We start from the raw sequence: 18,377 nt of genomic DNA, 5'->3' as shown, positions 1-18,377 counted from the left end.
ATTGACCCAACTCCACATTAGGGACATTTGTTTCATTGATGTTTGTTTTTGAAGTAGGCAGCCCATAGAAGATGGGTCGTTAAGACAAGGTACCCACAAGTCATGCATTTTATCTTGAGGCATCAACAAGAACACTTCTGGCACAAATTACCTATGAAAAATGACTCACCTAACGTAAGATGACATAATTAGTCTAAGTGTCACTGTTGTCACCTTTCTGATGTTTGCTCTATTGTACTGATTGGTGTTGCTTGATATGAGTTGTTGTTGTTGTGCTATGTAATGTGACTAATAAACAATGGTTCAAGTGTATACATTTCACTATTTGTTTATGTTTTTCAATGTTCCACCTTGTTTTAATTGTGTTTGTTCACACAGAGCATGGTGGCAGTTGACATCTTGGATCTATCTAACCCTATTCACATGTGAGTTTAAATACAGCAACACCGTTATGAATTGCTTCTATTTTGTGGTATATAAGTATACTTGTTTTCAGATACTTAATTTTGACATTGTATTTTTATTTTTTTTATTAATAATGTAGTCACTGTTTGCAGTACAGTTTCTTGAGGCTAATTCAGAATGAGCTCAATTTGGAACGTGTTGAATGGAATCAACATAATATTAGGAAACAAAGAGGACTAGCAGGACCTTTTGGAAAGCCAGATGTTTTGTTTTACTCACCACAACAAGGTACTATATACAATCAAATTACCTACTTGGACAAATGCAAGCTACTTCTTCTTTCTTTTACTTCCATCAAACGTATTTACCGTACAAAAAAATCAAGTTACTTTACTTTCCTTATATTTATTCATTTATATCAATTGTACCAAAATTTCACTATTTCCAGATCACCTTTAACTGCTCCACCACCCTGCCTGCAAGCATTCATAGTTTCTAATTCCTTTTTTAATTCCTATCATGGCTTTAACACCTGCTATGTTTCCTCATCAATCTTCTCATTGGTGGTTTAAAGATTTCTCAATGCAATTAGTGCATTTTCTATTCTGTGCTCTTTCTACATTAATTTCTGTGTCTTTTTGGGGGTTACATTCAATCTCATGTCAGAAAATTACCGCCATTTTTAATATCTGAGCTGTCTGTTAAAACATTGACTCTGACTTGATTATATGTTTCATTATGTTCCTATTCTATTAGTGTTTTATAGCCCTTTCTTACCCCTTGTGAGGACACCTCCTGACATAATATGCTCACCACTAATGGGGCATGATCAGACCTATAAACATCCTTGATGCAGGACCTGTCTTTTGAGCCCCACTTTTGGTAAGAACATAGCAGCAAGCCTATACCTGCACAGGATTACTTGTATGACGTGTATCTTGAAGATGCCTGCCCTTTTCGAAATTGAATACCTTTTTATTCACATTATCATCGTCTCTCTGTCCCATGGCCGTTTAAAGTTCAAATGCTGGTTTTCACCCAGTAATATATTTACAGTTAGACTGTGAAACACACCTTCTACTCATACTCTTTATAAAACAGACAATTAGATTTTGACTTCAATCAACAATCACATTTGTATAACGTGGGGTCACTTATACTGTATTTATCCCCTTGTTTCTGCCTTTATATCTTTAGATCTGCTCTTCAAAAACCACCCTAAACCACATAATATTTCTCTGAATACATTTCAGACACTGTGAAAGTAAGAACACAAAATATATGAATTTGTTATGTGTGGCTCTCATAGAGAGCCACTAGTGTGAATAACAGCATTCTGAATCCAGTAATTTGCGGATATGGCATGGCATCTTTTGTTTACAAAGCCTGCTACCTACTTAAGCTACATCATAAAGGAATTCCAGGCCTCTCTATAGCCTGCCAGAGCAGCACTGGAAAGCAGAGAGCACCTCTTCTGGGGGGGGAGGGAATGGAAGGCATAGATTGGTGGGATGGGTGGCACGGGCCATTTTGTTTTTTAATTTTAGGACTGGAGAGGGCCTATGTTGTATATAGCTCTCCAATCATTCCTCTGTCCCTGATTAGCTGTTGAAAACAGGGGCAGACAACTTTGGGGGCCATATATAACATACAATTCTAGAGGCATAAAGAGTGAAATCATAGACAACTTGAGCTTTGCTCTTAACTATTTGATATCACTTAGTAGCTCTCAGTAAAAAACAATTCAGCATATTTCACTATTACCTACTATATTTCTATATATTAATTTAAATATATTGTTTCGCTCAACTATAACATGTTTACCGTTGGCATCTTTTCTGTAGGACACAGATGTTCTAAACACTGGTCGCAAGATAATGGTCGCAATGGGTTTCCACTACCTTTGTACAGGCATTGAAATATTAATGTTTTGCAATCAGATTTTCGGTTGCAAAATATTAATACATCCCATTACAAAATGCTATTTGAAATGGATGCCTTATACACACCTCTTTCAAATACTGATTTGCTATGTAGTACCAAACTAACATTGTGTTACAGAACCGCAATCTGTATTTCATACACAGGGTGAGAATTGGACTCTTTGCAACCACAAAAACATGTATATTTAGCATTTGAGATCTAATAATGGATGATAGGCCAAAAGGCCTCGGAAGGAGAAGGAGAAGGACTAATAATGGGAGCAAGGCTGAAGGGAATAAGAAGTTATTTCAAAGTACAGGGAGGAGGAGTAGAAGATTGATGATGGAGTTGAATTCACAGTAAGGATGGTAAGACATGAAAATTATGTTATGTTATTGCTTGTGACTTGCACACTGATATCTCATGTGTGTTTGGGGGCTGCGATTTTAGGAGACATCAAAACTATAAAGGCCCTCATTACAACATTGGCGGTAAAAGCCGCTTACCACCGTGCAGAAGACCGCCAACACACCGCAGCAGAATTCCGCCACAGCTATTATGACCCACATGTCGGAATCCGCCAAAATTCAGACACCCACACAAGTCCGCCACACTAAAGGTCAGTGATAAACTGGCGAAAACAAATCCTCCACCGTCACGCCAACAGAAATACGCCCACACTATCACGACACACGAATCCACGCGGCAGTCTTTCAACCGCGGTATTCCATTGGCGGTACACACCGCCGCGCTAAAAATACACACACACCTACAAAACACAGTCACATTGGACAATTCCAAATACACACACCTGATACACATACACACACCACTCCCACACACCCATTACAATATAAAACACACACCCACATCACCCACAAACCCCTACGACAAATTCAGAAAGAAGGCCAGAGAGAGAGCACCAGCAAGAACAACAACATCCACAGGCACACAACACTATCACCCACAGAACTTCCACGCACCTCACACAACACACCACTACATATCACCCCACATATCACCACACACTCCACCCCACACATCACCTACACCACCCCATGGCACTGCAAAGACACCCCAGGTTCTCGGAGGAGGAGCTCAGGGTCATGGTGGAGGAAATCGTCCGGGTAGAGCCACAGCTATTCAGGGCACAGGTGCAGCACACCTCAATTGCAAGGAAGATGGAGCTATGGCAAAGAATAGTGGACAGGGTCAACGCAGTGGGACAGCACCCAAGAAATCGGGAGGACATCAGGAAGCGGTGGAAGGACCTACGGGGGAAGGTGGGTTCCGTGGTCTCAAGACACCACCTGGCGGTTCAAAGGACTGGCGGCTGACCCCTACCTCCTCCCCCACAACTAACAACATGGGAGGAGCAGGTCTTGGCGATTCTGCATCCTGAGGGCCTCGCAGGAGTAGGTGGAGGAATGGACTCTGGTAAGTCAAAGCTTTACTATTACATCCCCCACCCTACCTGCATGCCATCACATACCCCCACCCTCACCCCCATCACTCCTATTCCTCACATATGTCCCAACATCACAAACCGCCCATCCCAACACCAAGCCCTGCATGCAACAACAAAGCATGGACACCCATCACTAAAGCATTCCCACCGCACATACCCATACAACCCCCTAAACCATCCTCACACAAGGTCCCACACAGGAATGCAAACACTGGGGTACACGGTCACCCACCCATTGCACACCATGACACACACAGATGTAATAACCATCCTTTTATACCCCTGCAGGACCCCTACCCAACGTCATCGGACAGGAGGGTCCACACATATCCACACCACCAACAGAAGAGGCCCACAGTGATGACAGCACCTCTTTCCAACTGGATCTAGATGACCAGCCCGGCCCATCGGGGACCTTGGGACAGTCGGATCCCATCACACAGTCACAGGCCACTACAGAGCTTCCACCCTCTGGAAACACCAGCACAGCACCCACCCAGCGGGTTCATTCCTCCGTCCCAGGACACGTCAATCAGCAGTGTGTCCACCACTACAGGGAACCCAGGATAACCCACCACCCCAACAACAACAGGGACCTGGGGGCAGTGGTAGTGGGCACACGGTCCAGGGGACGGAGGCCCAGGAACACAGGAGAACTGGGAGGGCTGCTGTGCGACAGGGGGCGGACAGGCCAAGGGAACCCACTCTCCACGAGGCCCTCTCCTCCATCATGGGAGCATACCACCACTCCCAGGAGACGATGGCAACGGTACTGGCCAAGTTTCAGGAGACCCAGCGCCTGCAGGAGGAACAGTATATGGGCTTCAGGGAGGAACTCAGATCCATCAGCTCCACCCTGGGCACCATCGTAGGGGTGCTGAAGGAAGTACTCAACACCAGGAGGGACACTGTGGCACTACAAGGGGCCCCTGACACTAGCATGGACGATGAACTGCCCACCACCTCCACCAGTGCTAGTGGACAGGAGGCACCACCACAGGACCACCACACCAGCACCCCACCCCCTGCAGAGGGAGAACCACCTCACAAACGGTCCCTGAGATCCAGGACAAAGACAGAGCACGATGCCAAGACCCCCACTAAGAAATGAGACCACCCTGATTGTCATCCTACTGTCCCATTTTGCCACCCTGTCCATACTTAAACTGCCCCAGCTCCACTTCTTATGCCCATTTGGGCAATGCACCTGTGAGACTAATAGACTGGACTCTGCCATGGACATTCCTCCGCCATCACCCCTCACCATTTCACTACCCCCTCCAATATTGGACCCTTAAAGCACAAAACAATCTGGAGTCTGTCTGTGATTTCGAAATAGTGTATTAGCAATTACAGTGGCAAAATGCTCTTTCAAGTTTAATGTCAACATACCTATGTCACACAGCTCTAGTCCATGAGGAATCTAAGCAGATGTCACACAGTGGGACCCACATCTGTGAAATCGTAAGGGAAAGTGACAACTCAGTGACCATACACTGGGTGAAAACGACAGACAGTAGAGAGGTAGTAGTGTTAAAGTACATGTAGTAGGCAGGTCTGTACTCTTACCTGTGTCTCACTGGAAATATTGCTGGATCACTGAGTCCCTGTTGTGCATGTCTTCTTCCTCTGATTCCTCGTCTTCACTGTCCACAGGCTCCACAGCTGCAACAACACCGCCATCTGGACCATCCTCCTGCAGAAAAGGCACCTGTCGTCGCAAAGCCAAGTTATGAAGCATACAGCAGGCCACGATGATCTAGCACACCTTCTTTGGTGAGTCGAATAGGGATCCACCTGTCATATGGAGGCACCTGAACCTGGCCTTCAGGAGGCCGAAGGTCCGCTCGATCACCCTCCTAGTTCGCCCATGGGCCTCATTGTAGCGTTCCCCTGCCCTTGTCCTGGGATTCCTCACCGGGGTCAGTAGCCATGACAGGTTGGGGTAACCAGAGTCACCTGCAAATGGTGAGGGACAACTGTTAGACACGCACTAACCTGGAGGGATATCCCCAGACCTTGACAACCATTCCCACTGACTTGTTTCCAGGTGCTCACCTAATAGCCACACACAGTGCCTCTGGAGTTGACCCATCACATAAGGGATGCTGCTATTCCGCAGGATGTAGGCATCATGCACTGAGCCAGGGAACTTGGCATTCACATGGGAGATGTACTGGTCTGCCAAACATACCATCTGTACATTCATAGAATGATAACTCTTCCGGTTTCTGTACACCTGTTCACTCCTGTGGGGGGGTACCAAAGCCACATGTGTCCCATCAATGGCACCTATGATGTTGGGGATGTGTCCCAGGCCATAGAAATCCCCTTTCACTGTAGGCAAATCCTCCACTTGAGGGAAAACGATGTAGCTCTGCATGTGTTTCAGAAGGGCAGACAACACTCTGGACAATAAGTTTGAAACATAGGCTGGACATCCCTGATGCTATGGCCACTGTTGTTTAAAAAGGCCCACTTGTGAGGAAATGGAGCACTGACAGCACCTGCACTTGAGGGGGGATTCCTGTGGGTTGGCGGATTGCTGACATCAGGTCTGGCTCCAACTGGGTACACAGTTCCTGGATTGTGGCACGGTCAAGCCTGTATGTGATAATCACTCCTCCATTGTCGACAGGTCCACCAACGGTCGGTACACCGGAGGATGCCACCATCTCCTCACATGTCCCAGCGGACGTGCCTATGAAGGACAACAGCGAGCGCAGAGTCAAACAACTCAGAGGTACGCACCCACAGTTTACACAGAACACCAATCATACACAAAAGGTGGCCTGTATGTGTGTTGAGTCTAGGCCTAGGTATGTGTGACGCAGTTGGAAAGGAAGCCATGTGGGCCCCTGGAATGACGGCTGCCTGACCTGTAAAGTGGGACAATGGGATGTGAGGTAACTGCACTGGCGTTGTACACCATCGCGGTAGGCGGTCGAAGACCGCGGGGCAATGCTGCATTGGTTAACATTGGACCCTATGGGTCCCAGGAGCCAATGGCGATGTACGCCGGCGGTGACGGTACGCACCGCCGCGGACGTGACCGCCATTTTCTATTTGTTCAATCACTCGATACCTGATCTTCGACAGGAGAGGACCTACACTGCAAGTGCTGCTGTGACCTCGGTCTGGAAGAGACAATGGCTCGAGTGTCTGGGGAAAGGGCCCCTGCCTTCACATCGGAGGAGTTGGAGAAGCTCGTGGATGGGGTCCTCCCCCAGTACACGCTACTCTACGGTCCTCCAGACAAACAGGTAAGTACACAGGGAGCATGTTGTATGGGCTATGCCTGTGTGGAGAGGGCTGGATGTAAGAAGGAAGGGGGGAGAGTGCTGCGTGCATGAAAGACGGTGAATGCATGTGCCACATGGCAAGAGTAGGGATGGGGGCCAATCACTTTGACGGTTGGTAATAACTTCTCTTTTTCCCCTGTACATTTCATGTAGGTCAGCGCCCACCAGAAGAAAGATATTTGGCGTGCCATCGCCAAGGACGTCTGGACCCTGGGGGTCTACCACAGACAAAGCATCCACTGCCGGAAAAGATGGGAGGACATTTGCCGCTGGAGCAAGAAGACGGCGGAGGCTCAGCTGAGGATGGCCTCCCAACGTAGGAGGGGTGCCCGTCGCACCATGACCCCCCTGATGTTCAGGATCCTGGCAGTGGCCTACCCGGAGTTGGATGGGCACTTGAGGGCATCACAGCAGCCACAAGGGGGTGAGTACACTCTCACTCTGCTGACTTTGCGCGCAGTGGAGGTGTCTGGGTGGGGGAGATGGGCTGTGGGTTTCCCTAGGCCAGGGCAAGTTCCGTAGGCAAGGCCCCTCAGTAAGGCAGGCCATGTGGCACCCCAGCCCACCTCTGTGGAGTGCCAAGTACACCTAGTCATGCCTCTGTGTCATCTATGTGTGCAGATGTCGTCCATAGCCTTGTAGGCCATTTCCCAGAAATTGAACAGTGGAGCCCAAGAGCGCGGCGTAGTGCAGGGGGCTTCTGTGTCTGTCGTGTCCGCCAACGGTAGCGGTAATGCATGCACTCAACATGTCTTTCTTCTGTCTCCCCCCTTTTTGTGGTCTCCCTGTTCTTGTGTGCATTAGCATCATCAGGCGGAGGAGCAGTGGCACCGAAGCACGAGGGAGCTGCATCCCACATGGCCCTGGAGGGCGACACTACGGAGTCTGAATTCACCAGTGGGACGGAGGGCGAGGGGAGCTCCACGGCAGGGACAGGAGCTGACACCAGCCACACGGACTCGTCCTCTGATGGGAACTCCCTTGTGGTGGCAGCAACATCTGTGCCCCCGCATCTACAGGTACAGCCGCCACCCCCCCTACCAGCACCTCCCTCCCAGCAGCCCCTCAGCCTTTGCCCCGTGCCCGCTCACCCAGGAGGGTAGGCATCACCTTCACCCCAGGCACCTCAGGCCCTGCCCCAGTCACCCCTGCTGCCCTCAGTAAGGAGGCCATTGACCTCCTTGGGTTCCTCACTGTTGGGTAGTCTACCATTTTGAATGCCATCCAGGGTGTAGAGAGGCAGTTGCAACAAACCAATGCATTCCTGGAGGGCATTCATTCTGGTCAGGTGGCCCTTCAGCGAGCTTTTCAGACTCTGGCCTCAGCACTGATGGCAGCCATTGTCCCCATCTCTAGCCTCCCCCCTCCAACTTCTTCCACCCTACCCAATCCCCTGTACCTCAGCCTATCCCAAGCACACCTACAGACCAACATGCACACACCTCAACACCCAATGGGAGCTCAGGCAAACATAAGCACCACACATCCCACAGGCGCTCACGCAAGCATCACACACATGCAGACACACCATCATCCACTGCCTCCACTGTGTCCCCCTCCTCCTCATCTCCCTCCTCCCTCCCAGTCTTGTCTACACTCACACCTGCATGCACTACCTCTACAGCCACTACGTCCCTCTCCAGCACACCCACCAGCACACCCCGCTCACGTGCAGTCACCACCCCCACTACCATTCACACGTCCCCTGTGTCCTCTCCCAGTGTGTCTGTGATGCCCCCTCCCAAGATACACAAACGCAGGCACACACCCACCCAACAGTCGTCCACCTCACGGCAGCCTCCAGCGCATGCACCTTCACCCAAAGTCACCAAACGTACACCTCCGACAACCACCACCTCTTCCGCCACTCCCAAACCCCCTCCAGCTACCCGTCCCAGTGTGTCCAAAAAACTTTTCCTGTTCAACCTTGACCTCTTTCCCACACCTCCCCCACCCCGTCCGTCTCATAGGTCCCAAACTAGCACCTCAGCCACAACATCTCCAGGACCAGTGGTGCCTGTAGTCACCGGAATCTGGAGGGCATTGGCCAGCAGGGCAGCCAGTGTGGCACGGAGCAACAGCACAGACAGTCCCCCACCTGTGAAGCATCAGAAGTTGGCCAGTGCCCGGCGGGAGAGGGGGAAGACTCCAGCCACCAAAGCTGCTCCCAGGGGTCCCGTTGGGAATGTGGAGTCAGCTGTGACACCTTCCGAGGTGGGGAAGGGCCACAAGAAATCCGGCAAGTCTGGAAGGGCAGCACGGCAGAGAAGACCGCCATCAGCCCAGCTGCCCAGGAGGCCACCGCCAGCACCAGCCCAGCTGCCCAGGAGGCCACCGTCAGCACCAGCCCAGCTGCCCAGGAGCCCACCGCCAGCACCAGCCCCACTGGGCCATGAAGGACCGCCAGCACCACCCCCGCTGGGCCATGAAGGACCGCCAGCAAAAGGCCCGCTGCGCCATGAAGGACCGCCAGCAAAAGGCCCGCTGGGTCATGAAGGACCACCAGCAGCTGAGACCCTGCAATGAAGACTGCCATCTCAAGCACCGCTGAACAGGGCAGCGCCATCTCAAGCACCGCTAGCCCATGAGCGGCAGGGGCACTGACGCAACTGAGTCCATCACGGGGTGAATGATGCACTCTGGGCACCATGCCCCCTCCAGAACCAGTGGAGACTGTCATCCACTACCTCTGCCCTTAACAGGATGAAGCACTCTGGGCACCATGCCCCCTCCAGAACCAGTGGAGACTGTCATCCACTTGTGAGACTGTGGCTTTGCACTCCCTAGGATTGAACAGTGGGCAAACGACCCACTGTAGAGACTTGTGAGACTGTGGCTTTGCACTCCCCAGGATGGAACAGTGGGCAAGCCACCCACTGTAGAGACTTGAGAGACTGTGGCTTTGCACTCCCCAGGATGGAACAGTGGGCAAGCCACCCACTGCAGAGACTTGAGAGACTGTGGCTGTGCACTCCCCAGGATGGAACAGTGGGCAAGCCACCCACTGTATAGACTTGTGAGACTGTGGCTTTGCACTCCCCTGGATGGAACAGTGGCAAGCCACCCACTGTATAGACTTGTGAGACTGTGGCTTTGCACTCCCCAGGATGGAACAGTGGGCAAGCCACCCACTGTAGAGACTTGAGAGACTGTGGCTTTGCACTCCCCAGGATGTAACAGTGGGCATGTGGCCCCCTCGTGGATTTGGCATCGTGCACTCAAGCGGCTGAGGTGCCCCCCCTTTCCCTCCCCCTGAGGTGCCTGTTTTATTGGTATCTGATGCCCCTGCAGTGTTCTCTCCATCATGGTCGGGGATCTTGTGTGGGCCTCGCCCATACTGTGTGGTCCCAGTGTTCCACGGACTTTCTTGCACTACCGGGACTACTATGCTTGGTATATATTTTGTACATGGTGTATTTATATATATTTCTGCCTACTTGTTTTTAATATATTACAATGGTTACACTAATTTTCTATTGGCTTTGCATTCTTCCGGGGGGGTTTGGGGGGTGTAACTGTGATGTATTGATATGCGTTGTGTGTGTTGTAGTGGGTGAGGGTGGGGGTGTTGCGTGTGGCGTGTCCCTGTTTTTTGCCTCCCCCCTCCCCTGTGTCGTAGGTGCAGTACTCACCGTGGTCTTCGCCGCCGGCGTTCGTGCTCCTGGTAGAGGAGCAGGAAGACTATCGCAGGTAGAATTTGGAGTTTTGGGTCCATGGTGTCCTCATTCCTCGTGGGGTGTGTAGAGGTGAGCGTTTTCCCTTTGAAATTCCTGTTTCCGCCGTGTTTTTATCTGCGGTGAATCCGCCCCGGAAAAGGTGGCGGATTGGTCTGTCATAATAGTGTGGGCGGTACATTGTCTCCTGTCTGTCTGTTGGCGTTGACCGCCGCGCTGTTTGTTTGTACCGCCGTGGCAGTCGGAGTGTTAAAGTGGCTGTCTTTGTTGGCGGTTTCCGCCAGGGTCGTATTTGCAATTTTTTTACCGCCGGCCTGTTGGCGGTCTTAACGCCGCTTTAACACCGACCGCCAGGGTTGTAATGACCACCAAAGTGTGAATAAAGAAGCTCAGGGGTGTAGAGTGACTGTAATTTGGACCAGAAGCAATTCTTAACCCGAGGGTTGATATTTGCTTAGTGAAACTCCAGCCTCAGTGGTAGAGCAGAATGTGTATACCTGAACATACAAACAGGAATAGTGTGAGGGGCAAATTTGAAATCTGGCACTACAAGAGATATTTACAAGGATGCTTAATCATGAATCTTCCTTCCAGAAGATTAGATGTTTTAAAAATGGTTTCTAGAATATTTAGGGTCATAGTTTACATATGGGTAAATCTAAAATTCTATGTACAATATAGTGAAATTAATTTTAAATGCTTAAACTACTTAATGAGTTGTTTCCTCTACAAATGTATTTTCTGTTTCTTCTTTGGACTAGTAAAATAAAATACTTATCATTCCACCAAATAGTAACTTCAGACAGACTTTCATATTACTGATATCATACAAACTTAAATTTTCGGGCTTTTTGAAAACATAGATACATTTGACTATGTAGTGGTTAAATGGGTGTCACCATGATAAGGTACTTAAAATAAATTATAAACTGGAAGTGTTATTTTAAATCAAATTATATTAATATTTTTTGTTATCATCTAGGTGCAACAGATCTCTTGTGTCCTGTTGATGTCAACCTCATCCAATATTCTGAAACTTCATGCTGTGAACAGCATGTTCCACTGGAGATTGCAAATGCATCATTTCGAAATCTATGCCATTCTAACCTTCAAAATACTTCTTTCAAAAGCTGCACAAATGTTAAAGAAGCCACTGCTTCTTACATTCACCTCACTTCTCACTTTATTTCAGCTGCAAAAAGATTGAGTGCAGTGATGCCACGGTCATTTGAAGAAGCGTGCACTTTTTACAATGTTATAATTTGATAGAATTCTTGAATTATGCTAATTAAACATAAAAGCATCTTATGTTACCGGTATATTAGCAAATATTAGGAAGAATGACTGCTATAGGATGCCGTGACTGCAATTTTTATTACTTTCTTAGTTAATTTGCTTTTGTGTTTTTTGGTGCATTACAATTATCTGCTTTGTTTCACTACTGCACAGTAGTGTTCGTTTTGGAGTACTTCATGTTGCATTCCAAGTGGTTAATAGTTCTAAAGAGTCTTTGGTAGGAATGTATTACCTCCTGCTGAACAAGTGTAACCTTGTTTTGGATTAACACACAATAACTAGCCAAAAACCAGGGCTAGTGAATTAAAAATATTTCAATAGAGAATAAAAATTAATTTAGCTTAAGACTTTGAAATCCTGTAATTGACCTACATTTTTGCACTGGTTCTCAGATGGATAGATTGTTACCATAATTTGTATGAAGCTAGTTTTACAGGTCTAAAATGATTGTTCTGAGTGTGCTTATTGGTGTTAATAAGGGGCACATTTACAGTTTTGTGGTTGGCCTGCGAGACTGACAACGTCAGCTGTAACCTTGGCATCAGTTTCCTTGATGAAATATCAGCCGCCATATCAATAGATTTCTGTATGCCGCAAAGGGTTCTCTCTGGCTTCAGTGTATTCTCTAGTGTGCCCAAAGAACTGAAGGCAAGCTGAGTGCAGAGTAGGTGCAATGTGTTTCTTCATGTAGCTCAACATTTATTTTACCCAAAGTGAGAGTTTGTTTCAGAATTTCTTTTCAAATAATTATTGAAAAGTATCAGCAAGGCAGGCTATCTGTAGTCCTACTGGGATCTAGAAGAACACAGCAAGGAGCAGGTAACAGCTCATATATATCACCTATCAAGAGATAGAAACAATAGGCCAAATACTTATTTGCCTCTGCCAACAGAGTTATCTCTTGCTCAAGTGACCTGTCTCTCACTCATTCAGAACAGTGGAGTTATTCTTCACTTGCAAGACAGTACAACTATCCCTCACTATCACACACAGCAATCACAATAAAGGGACAGAGCTGTTTCACATGGGCCAGTGAAAAACAAACACAACATGGATGCTGCATCAAACAATAACAGGTTTTGCAAACAAGATACAAAATGGTTAGGTGTATGTTCATTAGCCAGTGCATTTTCTTATTAACAGATGCCCAGCTCTGTACTGCACTAGCACACCATTCATGACGTGGCCCCATATTATAACACAAGATTCACAAACACTGCGTTTGTAACACTTGGACAATCAACTGTATAAATTGTTTTGAAAGGAACAAAAACCATTGTTCAACCAACAATGTCATGAACAATATTGTTTAAGTGCTTGGCCATAAGCCCAGAACCTCGCCAGTGTAGTGCACATTTGGAGGGATAAACCATTATATAACTCTTATTCACTTTGGTTGGGTTAACTGGTTGCAGAGTCTTCTCTCACTTCCAAAGGAAATGGGAGTTATGTCTAAAAGGGAAACGGTGAAAGCTCCAATCCTCTAAAGAGAACTTCTATCAGATAAGCTGTGAATTACTAACATAAGCTTGCCCACAAGAATGTGAAACACCAACAGGTGAAGTCATTGGCAGTCGCTCTAATACATAGCAAAGCTATTTAAATTATATAACATACTATTTTAGTAGGCACAGCACTGACAAATCCAAAAGGTCTGGGATATTTTTGAGTGAACGTGTTCTTTCTTATAATGGCTGGAATTTGGATGGAAATATGGCTGTAAATAGAGTAAGTGTTGTTACCTCATGCTGAAGAAAAAGAAAGCAAACATAGCCTGGATTCATCACGATGCTTAAGGAAAAATCTGCCTGGCTTAAAGCGGGTCATGACATCTGTTTCATAGGAAAGAACTGCCAACTATTTTTTTTATTTGAACTAAATTGGCTTTGTAAAATTAGCTATGGAGTATCAATGAGGGGGCTTTTACGTATTGTGCAAACTGAAGTAAATTTTATATAGTTACCGATGCTAGTGATTTTAGGATACATGTGGTGAAAGATATGTTGAGCTCATTTGCAAGTGGATTTGGAGTTCACAAACCCCAAATGATCATATTTGTGCAGAGTGTCCTAATATATACAGGGAGGCATTTTAGCATCAAAATGGTATAAACCAATACATCTTTTTAAGAATAGCTGATCAATACTTCTCCAATTTTACTTGTAGACTACAATTATGACAGACGTTTTGGTTGCCTCATTCTGGTTAACAACTTGCTGTGCTTCTTCATACATTTTACAAGGAGTTATCAATATATTAAAATCTAGCATTCGTCATTCCTGGCAAAGACTTTTTCTGACCTCCAAACATAGGTCCTCATTATGATCTCGGCAGTAAAAACCGCCGAGATCAGCGCTGGCGGTCAACAGTAGACCGCCAGCACGCCGGCCCACCCGCCGGCCGTCTAATGTTTTCCCTGCTGGGCCGGCAGGTGGAAACAGTGTTGCCGCCTGCCGGCCCAGCAGGGAACAGGGCCTTAACATTGATGCAGCAGCACCCGTCGCACAGATCACTGCCTGTAAATCGGGCACTGACCTGCGCAATGGGGCACTGCACAGAGGCGACAGGTTCATAATGAGCCCCATAATGTCTCTAGTCCTATAAATTGTCCTGCCACTGGGTGTTCTGCAAAAACTCCATTCTTTTTAGCTTTTTTGTTTGGTGCATTGTACGTATGTACTATCCGATCCCTACTGTTCATATTTGAACTTCAAAACAGAGATACGTTTACCTAACCTTTTATGTCGATCTATGTTCAGAATGTGCACATATATATTAATAATATTTGTAGCAGACTATTCTTTCTTCTTCTGTGTTCATTTCTCTGGATTTCGTTTCGGTATCTCACTTATGGAAGCAAATTCAGCCATAAAGAATGATGCCCAAAATTTTAGAATAACCCCTGAGAAATCAAATGTTTCGATCCTCCATGTTCACCGAATAGACATTATTACTACTGCAAATGATAGTCCTTGTTGACTTTATGGGTGATAGCTGGCAAAATGTAACAGTGCATTATGGTCAGTAGGATTAACTTACAATTGTAAGTCTAATCAACTTGATGGATGTAGTATTTTGATTTTTAGGTTGGGTACTTCTTCAAAGCTAACACTAGAGGTGAACTTAAAATTTCATAAGTACAAACAAATGAATTCTTTCAACTTGTCCCTTTTCTTATACAAAGGATGGAATTGATATATAATGTCACCAATATTGTACATTTTCGAAAATGAAGCTTTTTGGTATAAATATGTTTTTTATTAAAAGCAACCACCTACATATTTGCTATACAGGTGAGGGTGGTGGGCAACTCACTCCCATACTCATGCATTTTCATTTAACATACGTATTTCAATGAGGACCAGTCACAGAGCTCTAATGAATTCTATGATTACTCCATGTGAGAAAGCAGCCCCCTGACTTTTTGCCCTCATTTTTCACTTTTTGCTGGTGTTTTCCTGACTCTGATGGCGCCCTGGGTACTGCTAACCAGTCCCAAGGCCTGTGCGCTGTGTAAAATCAGTATGCAAATTAGGAAAATAATAATTGGCTATGTCAACCTATCCATAAGTCCATAGTATATGGTAGGGCATGTAGGTTTAGGGATCCCAGCATAGGTAGTGCACCCATGGGTGCACTGCTGAGGTACCCAGTGCCATTTTAAAGGCAAGCCTCCCTTGCTGGCTCCCTTTAAATTAAAGTTATATGCAAATTCGACTTTGGAATTAAAAGTACTTCCAAAGTCTTAAACTACCTTATTTTTACGTGTAAGTCACCCCTAAGGTGTGCACTATGTGCCCCTAGGGCTCGGTGCCATGTAACTATAAGCAGGGACCTTATAAAAATAGTTTTATAACCCTGGTGAGGTAAAAACAGCCAAATTCGTTTTTCCCTCATTGTAGTGAATGGCCTCCATAGGATAGAATGTGGAGAATTTATTTTAATTAATGAAGACCCTCATTATGACATTGGCGGTAAGTACCACTTACCGCCAACATACTGCAGCAGATTACCGATACCCATATTATGACACACACATAGCAATCCGTCACTATACAGCCACACACACAAGTCCACCAGCCCAAAGGTCGATGATAAACTGGTGGTATCCAAACCCACACCGTTACGCCAACAGAACTATGCCCATCACATTATGACCCACGAACCACCATGGCGGACATTCAATGGCAGTAAACCATAGACGCTACATACCGCCGCGCTCAAAATACACACACATATATAAAACAACATCACATTGGACAATTCAAACTACACACACCTGATACCCATTCGCACAACACACCCACGCACCCACACCACTATAAAACACACACCCACATAACACACAACCCTTTATGACTGCAAACAAGTGCCACAAGAGAGATAGCAAAATCACAGACAAGACCACAGCCACACACCACCATCACCTATACTGTACAGCATCCACGCACCTTACATCGCACACCCAACACATCACCCTACACACCCTCACCCACACCACTCACACTACACCCATGGCACCACAACAACATCCAATATTCTCTGAGGAGGAGCTAAGGGTCATGATGGAGGAAATCATCTGGTAGAGCCACAGCTATTTGGATCATAGGTGCTGTAGATATCCAATGCTAGGAAGATGGAGCTAAGGCCGACAATCGTGGACAGGGTCAACGGCGTGGGACAGCACCCAAGAACAAGGTGTAGGAGGCTGGACTGGCTTGTAGTGAGTACCAAGGGGTACTTGCACCTTGCACCAGGTCCAGTTATCCCTTATTAGTGTATAGGGTGTCTAGCAGCATAGGTTGATAGATAATGGTAGCTTAGCAGAGCAGCTTAGGCTGAACTAGGAGACGAGTGAAGCTCCTACAGTACCACTAGTGTCACTTGCACAATATCATAAGAAAACACAATACACAGATATACTAAAAATAAAGGTACTTTAGTTTTATGACAATATGCCAAAGTATCTCAGAGTGTACCCTCAGTATGAGGATAGCAAATATACACAAGATATATGTACACAATACCAAAAATATGCAGTATAGTCTTAGAAAACAGTGCAAACAATGTATAGTTACAATAGGATGCAATGGGGACACATAGGGATAGGGGCAACACAAACCATATACTCCAAAAGTGGAACGCGAACCACGAATGGACCCCAACCTATGTGACCTTGTAGAGGGTCGCTGGGACTATTAGAAAATAGTAAGGGTTAGAAAAATAGCAAACCCCAAGACCCTGAAAAGTAAGTGCAAAGTGCACTAAAGTTCCCCAAAGGACATAGAAGTCGTGATAGGGGAATTCTGCAGGAAAGACACAAACCAGCAATGCAACAACGATGGATTTCCAGTCGAGGATACCTGTGGAACAAGGGGACCAAGTCCAAAAGTCACAAGCAAGTCGGAGATGGGCAGATGCCCAGGAAATGCCAGCTGTGGGTGCAAAGAAGCTGCTACTGGACAGTAGAAGCTGAGGATTCTGCAGGAACGACAAGGGCTAGAGACTTCCCCTTTGGAGGATGGATCCCCCACACCGTGGAGAGTCGTGCGGAAGTGTTTTCCCACCGAAAGACCGCCAACAAGCCTTGCTAGCTGCAAGTCGTGCGGTTAGCGTTTTTGTATGCTGCTGTGGCCCAGGAGGGACCAGGATGTCGTCAATTGCGTCTGGGGACAGATGGGGCGTCGAGCAAGACAAGGAGCCCTCTCAGAAGCAGGCAGCACCCGCAGAAGTGCCGGAACAGGCACTACGAAGAAGAGTGAAACGGTGCTCACCCGAAGTTGCACAAAGGAGTCCCACGTCGCCGGAGACCAACTTAGAAAATTGTGCAATGCAGGTTAGAGTGCCGTGGACCCAGGCTTGGCTGTGCACAAAGGATTTCCGCCGGAAGTGCACAGAGGCCAGAGTAGCTGCAAAAGTCGCGGTTCCCAGCAATGCAGTCTGGCGTGGGGAGGCAAGGACTTACCTCCACCAAACTTGGACTGAAGAGTCACTGGACTGTGGGAGTCACTTGGACACAGTTGCTGGATTCAAGGGACCTCGCTCGTCGTGCTGAGAGGAGACCCAGGGGACCGGTGATGCAGTTCTTTGGTGCCTGCGGTAGCAGGGGGAAGATTCCGTCGACCTACAGGAGATTTCTTCGGAGCTTCTAGTGCAGAGAGGAGGCAGACTACCCCCACAGCATGCACCACCAGGAAAACAGTCGAGAAGGCGGCAGGATCAGCGTTACAGAGTTGCAGTAGTCGTCTTTGCTACTTTGCTGCAGTTTTGCAGGTTTCCAGCGCGGTCAGCAGTCGATTCCTTGGCAGA

At 47.1% G+C, this 18,377-nt stretch overlaps 1 protein-coding gene across 1 annotated transcript in view; it reads right to left on the bottom strand.

Annotated features, from left to right (window-relative positions):
* Positions 1 to 18,377, bottom strand: part of LOC138282959 (zinc finger protein 271-like) — a 283,615-nt gene that overhangs the window by 246,794 nt on the left and 18,444 nt on the right. The gene's annotated exons all lie outside the window — the stretch shown is intronic.

Source organism: Pleurodeles waltl, chromosome 2_2, assembly GCF_031143425.1.
Source record: "Pleurodeles waltl isolate 20211129_DDA chromosome 2_2, aPleWal1.hap1.20221129, whole genome shotgun sequence".
NCBI classification, from domain to species: Eukaryota; Metazoa; Chordata; class Amphibia; order Caudata; family Salamandridae; genus Pleurodeles; species Pleurodeles waltl.
This window is presented reverse-complemented; position numbering and strand designations above follow the sequence as displayed.